This window comes from Coregonus clupeaformis, chromosome 5 (assembly GCF_020615455.1).
Source record: "Coregonus clupeaformis isolate EN_2021a chromosome 5, ASM2061545v1, whole genome shotgun sequence".
In the NCBI taxonomy this organism is placed as follows: Eukaryota; Metazoa; Chordata; class Actinopteri; order Salmoniformes; family Salmonidae; genus Coregonus; species Coregonus clupeaformis.
In genome coordinates, this window is record NC_059196.1 from 20,735,768 (window position 1) to 20,745,382 (window position 9,615).

Here is a 9,615-nt window from a genome sequence, read left to right on the forward strand (position 1 = left end):
CATCATCCTCCAAGTCCTCTACTCAATCGCAGAGGACCACACGACTGTCATGCTCTGCACTGTGATTTTGTCTCCTGTTGCCTCAGTCCCTTGAGAAACCTCGATTGACTTCTTCCCACAGAGTTTCACTCATTCATTTGCTTTTAGCCTAGAATAAATAATAAAGAACTATAAAGTACATGGTATGTAACGTTTTGTTAAAACATGGTGTATATGTACTCATCCTACTAGTGAGAGGGTAATACAAAAACTGTTTTTATGATCATGGGGTTCATCCCTGTAGCATTTTCTGAGGATGTGGGTAAGTTGGGTTAGAAACTGAGTCAAATACTATATAGACAAAATATATTAAAGGAGTATTCATGTTTCTCTGGATGTCAATTTTGTGGATGGGAAGAAACAATAGAGTGCAAGACATCTGATATGATGAGGAGACATGAATTAAGTCATTTGTCTTTGCTATTCGTTAGTGTCACGGTTCAGACAGACGACAAGAGGACCACAATTGCGTCACACCAGAAAGTTTATTAAAACTTAAGGGAAAAGGGAAGTAGGGAGTGAGTGAAGGCTCCAGGGGTTATCCCGTCCAATGTGCTGGGTCTGTGCCCCCCCCCAGTGGCAGCGATGCGTCCGATGACGCCGGTGGTTGGTGGTCCAGAAGTCCTGGGGGGGGAGGAAACACAGACACAACGGGGCGGATGAAACAAGGCAGAAGTACAGTTCAAGGGAAATCCAAATACGTTGTAGCAAGGCAGAAGGCTGGTCAGAGTTACCGGGGTCGAAGAGTAGTCAGGAGTCGTAATGGCAGAAAGCAGGTCTGGTTTTCCTGGGGCAGAAGAGTATCCAAGAATCAGGCAGGTCCGGGGTCACAAAACAAGGGTGAGCCAGAAGCGCGAGCACACAGGTTCCGGGTGTGAGCTTTGCAGACGATCTGACAAAGGAGAGCTGAGAGACGGGACTTTAAATACTGGGAGAGGTTAGTGGGTAATGCAGCGCAGCTGGCAGAGTAATTAGAGCCGAGCAGAGCAGGGACAGGTGGAGCTCGTTAGGCTGAGTAGAGAGAGAGAGATGAGCAGAGTGGAAGATAGTGGAAACACATTAAGGTGGTAACCCGGTGGAGTGAGAGGGCTCATGACAGAACCCCCCAAGGGACGGCCCCAGAAGTCCCAAGAGCAACACCACGCCGGGCGGGAGGAGGGGAGCCGGAGGAGGGCTAGAACTCCTCCGAACGGTCCGAGCGAACGCCCTCATCCTCGGAGGAAGCCGGAGGGCCGTGGTCGGGAGATGGGACAGGTCCCGAGACAGGATCAGGCACAGGACAGGAAGCCGAGCGGGCAGGACGGTTAGGGATCCCTCTGGGGCGGCCCCCTACGGATTGCAGGTTGATCAGGATGCCGTTGGTGGAAGGCGGTGATGAGAGTCCTATCCACAATCCGACTAGCTGGCACCCAGGTCCTTTCCTCAGGTCCATAGCCCTCCCAGTCAATGAGGTACTGGAGACCCCTACCCCTCCGTCTGGACCGAAGCAGGCGGCGGACGGTGTAAACCAGACCACCATCGACGAGCCGTGGAGGAGGAGGACAAGGCGCAGCAGGGACCAGCGGACTCTCATGAATGGGCTTAATCTTAGACACATGGAAAGTGGGGTGCACCCTCATGGAATTAGGCAGTTGGAGCCGGACAGCAGTTGGGCTAATCACTCTTATGATAGGGAATGGGCCAATGAACCGAGGTGCCAACTTCTGCGACTCCACCCTGAGTGGCAGGTTCCTTGACGACAACCACACCCTTTGACCAACATGGTAGGTGGGAGCAGGGATTCTCCGACGGTTGGCCCCGGTAGTGTAGCTGGCAACGGATCTGAGAAGTGTGGCTCGGGCCTGTGACCAGGTGCGGCGACATCGACGGGCAAACGCAAGTGCAGATGGGCAAGTAACCTCCCCTTCCTGACTGGCAAATAGAGGAGGCTGGTATCCATAAACACATTGGAAAGGGGACATACCGATGGCAGAGCAGGTCAGAGAATTGTGTGCGTACTCCACCCATGTCAATTGCTGCGACCAGGAGTGGGGGTTGCGTGAAGTCATGCATCGCAGTGCCTTCTCGAGCTCCTGATTTGCCCGCTCTGACTGCCCATTGGATTGGGGATGGAATCCGGAAGTCAGACTGACTGTGGCTCCCAGCAGGTGACAGAACTCCTTCCAAAAAGCGGAGGAGAATTGTGGACCACGGTCAGAAACTACATCCTTTGGCAGTCCGTGGATCCGGAAGACGTGTTCCAGGACCACCTGGGCGGTCTCCTTGGCGGTTGGGAGCTTGGGGAGGGGAATGAAGTGTGCCATCTTGCTGAATCGGTCAACTATGGTGAGAATGACGGTCTTGCCCCTTGAAGGGGGGCAGCCCCGTGACAAAGTCAAGGGCGATGTGAGACCAGGGACGTCTGGGCACAGGCAGGGGCTGCAGCAATCCGGCTGGGGGCTGGCAGGACGACTTGTGTTGGTTGCAGATGGGGCAGGCTTGGACGAATTCCCGTACATCCTTTCTCAGAGCGGGCCACCAGAACCTCTGGGCGAGCAGGTTGTAAGTGCGGGTGGAGCCAGGGTGACAAGCTAGGCGGGAGTCATGTCCCCACTGAACGACCTGGGACCTTAGGTTTTCGGGGGACAAAAGGCGGTCAGCTGGGCAAGTGCTGGGACCGGGCTGGTTACGGAGAGCTTCCAGCACCTGTTCCTCAACAGCCCAGGTCAGAGCTGCTACGATGCAGGGACTTGGCAGAATCGACACAGGATCCTTGGAGGGGTTGTCATCCTTCTGGAATTGACGGGAGAGGGCGTCTGGCTTGGTGTTGCGTGATCCAGGCCGGTATGACAGAGTGAAATTAAACCTGGTGAAGAACAGGGCCCAGCGGGACTGCCTGGAGTTCAACCGTTTGGCCGTGCGGATGTACTCCAAGTTCTTATGATCGGTCCAAACGAGAAATGGAATGGTGGACCCCTCCAGCCAGTGACGCCACTCCTCCAAGGCAAGCTTCACAGCCAGCAGCTCTCGGTTCCCTATGTCGTAATTGCACTCAGAGGGGGACAACCGACGTGAGAAAAAGGCACAGGGATGGAGCTTCCTATCCTCCGCAGCCCACTGAGAAATCACAGCACCAACTCCCACATCCGAGGCGTCCACCTCCACAATGAATTGCCGGTCCACGTCAGGCATCTGGAGGATGGGAGCGGAGGTGAACCTTACCTTGAGGGTACTGAAGGCCTTGTCGGCTGCTGGGGTCCAGGTGAAGGGTTGCTTGGTGCTGGTTAGAGCAGTGAGAGGGGCAGCAACGGTACTGTAGTTCCGGATAAACTTTCTATAGAAGTTAGCAAACCCCAGAAACTGTTGCAGCTTCTTTCTGTTCTCCGGAACTGGCCATGACGTGACTGCTGATACTTTGGCAGGATCCATTTGGATACTTCCCTCTGCCACTATGTACCCCAGGAAGGCCACTGTCTTGACGTGAAACTCACACTTCTCTGCCTTGGCGTAGAGGGAATTCTCCAGAAGACGATGAAGGACTTGCTGGACATGGCGGGTGTGTTCAGACAGGTTTCTGGAGTAGATTAAGATGTCATCCAGGTAAACGAAGACAAACTTGTTTAACATGTCCCGCAGTACATCATTCACTAGAGCCTGGAACACAGCAGGAGCATTGGTGAGGCCAAAAGGCATAACCAGATACTCGTAGTGGCCTGTTGGTGTATTGAATGCGGTCTTCCATTCATCTCCCTCCCGGATCCGCACTAGGTGGTAAGCGTTTCTGAGATCCAACTTGGTAAAAACAGTGGCTCCCTGGAGCAACTCAAAAGCAGAGGTGAGCAGAGGGAGAGGGTAACGGTTTTTCACTGTGATGTCGTTGAGTCCCCTGTAGTCGATGAGGGGCGAAGAGATCCGTCCCTCTTCCCCACAAAGAAGAAGCCAGCACCAGCCGGAGATGAAGATGAACGGATCAATCCTGTGGACAGAGAGTCATTGATGTAGTCCTCCATGGACCTTCTTTCAGGAGCAGACAACGAACAAAGACGGCCCCTTGGAGGGGCTGTTCCAGGGAGGAGGTCGATGGCACAGTCGTACGGTCGGTGAGGGGGGCAGAGATGTGGCTCTTGCTTTGTTAAACACTTCTCTGAGACCATGGTAGCATTCTGGGACATGGGAGAGGTCAGGGGCGGAGTTAGTAGGTACTGGCCGAGGGGGTAGTGCGGCAGCAAGCAGGCAGGTTCGGTGGCAGTCCTCTCCCCACTCCCTGATCACCCCGGTCACCCAGTCGAGCTGAGGGTTGTGCCGGGCGGAGCCATGGGTAACCCAGGATGAGGGGTTGGCCTGGAGAGGGGAGCAGGTGAAACTGGATAGTTTCTTGATGGTTTCCGGACAGACCCATCAAGACCGGGGCCGTGACATGAGTGACCGATCCGAGTAAGTGTCCGTCCAGTGCCCGGGCAGGAATAGGAGGTGTCAAACGGAGGTTCTCCAGTCCCAGTTGGCGTGCCAGCTTGATGTCCATTATGTTGGCTTCGGCGCCAGAATCCACCAGAGCAGCCAGGGTGTGAGTAGAGTCAGAGAGGCGGAGGTGAACTTGCAGCAAGGGTTTGCGGTCGGAGGACTGGATGGTCATTGAGCTCAACCGGACTCCCCTATGCCCGGTGAGCTTCGGCTTTAAAGGGCAGGTTACCACACGATGTCCATCACCTCCACAATAGAGGCAGAGGTTTGAGGTGAAGCGGCGCTGGCGCTCTGCAGGAGTGAGAGAGGCTCGCCCAATCTCCATAGGCTCAGACTGATCAAGCTGACTTGGGTGAGTGGCAGTAGCTGACAGGAGCCCAGTCGGATCTCTCCGAATGCCGGTAGTTGGTGGACCTTGGCGCCCCCTCTCACGACGACGGGTCTGTATCCTTCTGTCGATCCGGACAGTCAGTGCGATGGCTTCATCAAGAGTGGAAGGCAGTTCATGGGAGACCAACTCGTCCTTGATATAGTCAGCCAAGCTATGGAAGAACGCGTCCACCAACGATGGTGTGTTCCAAGAACTTCGTCTTGCCAGGGTTCGGAAGTCGATGGAATGGTCTGCGACTGTACGTCTGCCTTGTCGAATACTGAACAGTTCACGAGACGCCTCTGCGGTTGGTGAATCCAGGTCAAACACCTTCAGCATCTCCTCAGCAAACAGGTCGAAGGTTGCACATGCGGGGGTTTGACGTTCGAACTCTGCTGTTCCCCAGAGTCGAGCTCGGCCCGTCAGGTGAGTGATGGCATACCCGACCCTAGCCCCCTCCGTGGCGAAGGTCCTTGGCTGCAAGGAGAACTGAAGTCGGCAGCTAGTCAGGAATGGCCGGACCTGGGTAGAATCGCCGTTGAACCGCTCGGGGTTTCCAATCTTGGGTTCCGGGGCAGCGGCTGAAATGACCGGGGCAGGTAACTCGGAGGCAGGGCTGGTGGGCAGACTGGCTGGGGTAAGGTTGGTGAGGAGTTGGATGATCCTGGCGAGTTGTTGTTGCTGCTGCTGGGACTGCTGCTGGTGCTGCTGGAACTGCTGATGCTGTTGGTGGCCGACCTGAAGCAGAGAGGTGATGTCGCCGCTCATGCGGCCTAGCTCTCTCTCAGTGTGTTCCAGGCGTAGCATGGCGGTGGGTTGCTCAGGTTCTTCGGTTTCCATGTCGGGGAAGTGTGCGCTGAGTCCATGATGGTCAGATCGTACTGTCACGGTTCAGACAGACGACAAGAGGACCACAATTGCGTCACACCAGAAAGTTTATTAAAACTTAAGGGAAAAGGGAAGTAGGGAGTGAGTGAAGGCTCCAGGGGTTATTCCGTCCAATGTGCTGGGTCTGTGCCCCCCCCCAGTGGCAGCGATGCGTCCGATGACGCCGGTGGTTGGTGGTCCAGAAGTCCTGGGGGGGAGGAAACACAGACACAACGGGCGGATGAAACAAGGCAGAAGTACAGTTCAAGGGAAATCCAAATACGTTGTAGCAAGGCAGAAGGCTGGTCAGAGTTACCGGGGTCGAAGAGTAGTCAGGAGTCGTAATGGCAGAAAGCAGGTCTGGTTTTCCTGGGGCAGAAGAGTATCCAAGAATCAGGCAGGTCCGGGGTCACAAAACAAGGGTGAGCCAGAAGCGCGAGCACACAGGTTCCGGGTGTGAGCTTTGCAGACGATCTGACAAAGGAGAGCTGAGAGACGGGACTTTAAATACTGGGAGAGGTTAGTGGGTAATGCAGCGCAGCTGGCAGAGTAATTAGAGCCGAGCAGAGCAGGGACAGGTGGAGCTCGTTAGGCTGAGTAGAGAGAGAGAGATGAGCAGAGTGGAAGATAGTGGAAACACATTAAGGTGGTAACCCGGTGGAGTGAGAGGGCTCATGACAGTTAGTGTATATTCTGTAGGGCTGATTGTCAGATTGTTGCAAAGGCCTTTCCAAACATGTATTTGACACTACGTAGATGTAACCATATCTAAACAATACAGTGCCTTCAGAAAGTATTCACGCTCCTTGACTTTTTCCACATTTTGTTTTGTTACAAAGTGTGATTAAAATCGATTTAATTGTCATTTTGTCAATGATCTACACAAAATACTCAATGTCAAAGTGGAAGAATAATTTTAACATTTGTAAAAATTAAAATGTAAAAATAAACACTAATATATATTGATTAGATCAGTATTCAACCCCCTGAGTCAATACATGTTAGAATTACCTCTGGCAGCGATTACAGATGTGAGTCTTTCTGGGTAAGTCTAAGAGCTATTCCACACCTGGATTGTGCAAAATATCCCTATTATTCTTTTTTTTAAATCTTCAAGCTCTGTCGAATTGGTTGTTGATTATTGTTAGACAATCATTTTCAGGTCTTGCCATAGCTTTTGGAGCAGATTTAAGTTAACTGTAACTCGGCCACTCAGGAACATTCACTGTCTTCTTGGTAAGGAACTCCAGTGTAGATTTGACCTGTTAATGTCCTGCTGAAAGGTGAATTCATCTTCCAGTGTCTGGTGGAAGCAGACTGAACCAGGTTTCCTCTTGGATTTTGCCTGTGCTTAGGTCCATTCAGTTTTCTTTCTTATCCTGAAAAACTCCCCAGTCCTTAACGATTACAAGCTAACCCACAACATGATGCAGCCACCACCACTATGCTTGAAAATATGGAGAGTGGTACTCAGTAATGCGTTGTATTGTATTTGCCCCAAACAGAACACTTTATATTCAGGAGAAAAAGTTAATTGCTTTGCCACATTTTTTGCAGTATTACTTTAGCGCCTTGTTGCAAACAGAATGCATGTTTTGGAATATTTTTTATTCTGTACATGTTTCCTTTTCACTTTGTCAATTAGGTAAGTATTGTGAAGTAACTACAATGTTGTTGATCCATCCTCAGTTTTCTCCTATCACAGCTATTAAACTCTGTAACTGTTTTAATGTCACCATTGGCCTCGTGGTGAAATCCCTGAGCGGTTTCCTTCCTCTCCGGCAACTGAGTTAGGAGGACACCTGTACCTTTGTAGTGACTGGGTGTATTGACACACCATCCAAAGTGTAATTAATAACCACCATGCTCAAAGGGATATTCAATGTCTACTTTTTTATTTTATTTTTACCCATCTATCAATAGGTGTCCTTCTTTGCGAGGCATTGGAAAACCTCCCTGGTCTTTGTGGTTGAATCTGTGTTTGAAATTCACTGCTCGACTGCGGGACCTTACAGATAATTGGATGTGTGGGGTACAGAGATGAGGTAGTCATTCAAAAATTATATTAAACACTATTGCACACAGAGTTTGCCATCACAAAGGGGTTGAATACTTATTGACTCGAGGCATTTCAGCTTTTCATTTTGTATTAATTTTTAAAAAATTCCCGAAAACATACAGTTGAAGTCGGAAGTTTACATACACCTTAGCCAAATACATTTAAACTCAGTTTTTCACAATTCCTGACATTCAATCCTTGTAAAAATTCCTTGTCTTAGGTCAGTTAGAATCACCACTTTATTTTAAGAATGTGAAATGTCAGAATAATTGTAGAGAATTATTTATTTCAGCTTTTATTTATTTCATCACATTCCGGAAGTTTACATACACTCAATTAGTATTTGGTAGCATTGCCTTTAAATTGTTTAACTTGGGTCAAACGTTTCGGATAGCCTTCCACAAGCTTCCCACAATAAGTTGGGTGAATTTTGGCCCATTCCTCCTGACAGAGCTGGTGTGACTGAGTCAGGTTTGTAGGCCTCCTTGCTCGCACATGCTTTTTCAGTTCTGCCCACACATTTTCTATAGGATTGAGGTCAGGGCTTTGTGATGGCCACTCCAATACCTTGACTTTGTTGTCCTTAAGCTTTTTGCCACAACTTTGGAAGTATGCTTGGGGTCATTGTCCATTTGGAAGACCCATTTGCGACCAAGCTTTAACTTCCTGACTGATGTCTTGAGATGTTGCTTCAATATATCCACATAATTTTCCTTCCTCATGATGCCATCTATTTTGTGAAGTGCACCAGTCCCTCCTGCAGCAAAGCACCCCCACAGCATGATGCTGCCACCCCCGTTCTTCACGGTTGGGATTGTGTTCTTAGGCTTGCAAGCTGCCACCTTTTTCCTCCAAACATAACGATGGTCATTATGGCCAAACAGTTATATTTATGTTTCATCAGACCAGAGGACATTTCTCCAAAAAGTCTGATCTTTGTTCCCATGTGCAGTTGCAAACCGTAGTCTGTCTTTTTTATGGCGGTTTTGGAGCAGTGGCTTCTTCTTTGCTGAGCGGCCTTTCAGGTTATGTCGATATAGGACTCGTTTTACTGTGGATATAGATACTTTTGTACCTGTTTCCTCCAGCATCTTCACAAGGTCCTTTGCTGTTGTTCTGGGATTGATTTGCACTTTTCGCACCATAGTATGTTAATCTCTAGGAGACAGAATGCGTCTCCTTCCTGAGCGGTATGACGGCTGCGTGGTCCCATGGTGTTTATACTTGCGTACTATTGTTTGTATAGATGAACGTGGTACCTTCAGGCGTTTGGAAATTGCTCCCAAGGATGAACCAGACTTGTGGAGATCTACAATTTATTTTCTGAGGTCTTGGTTGATTTTTTTTTATTTTCCCATGATGTCAAGTAAAGAGGCACTGCGTTTGAAGGTAGGCCTTGAAATACATACACAGGTACACCTCCAATTGACTCAAATGATGTCAAATAGCCTATCAGCAGCTTCTAAAGCCATGACATCATTTTCTGGAATTTCCCAAGCTGTTTAAAGGCACAGTCAACTTAGTGTATGTAAACTTCTGACCAACTGGAATTGTGATACAGTGAATTATAAGTGAAATAATCTGTCTGTAAAAAATTACTTGTGTCATGCACAAAGTAGATGTCCTAACCGACTTGCCAAAACTATAGTTTGTTAACAAGTAATTTGTGGAGTGGTTGAAAAACTAGTTTTAATGACTCCAACCGAAGTGTATGTAAACTTCCGACTTCAACTGTAATTCCATTTTGACATTATTAGGTATTGTGTGGAGGCCAGTGACAAAAACCCCCAACATTTTATCCATTTGAAATTCAGTTTGTAACAACAAAATGTGGAAAAGG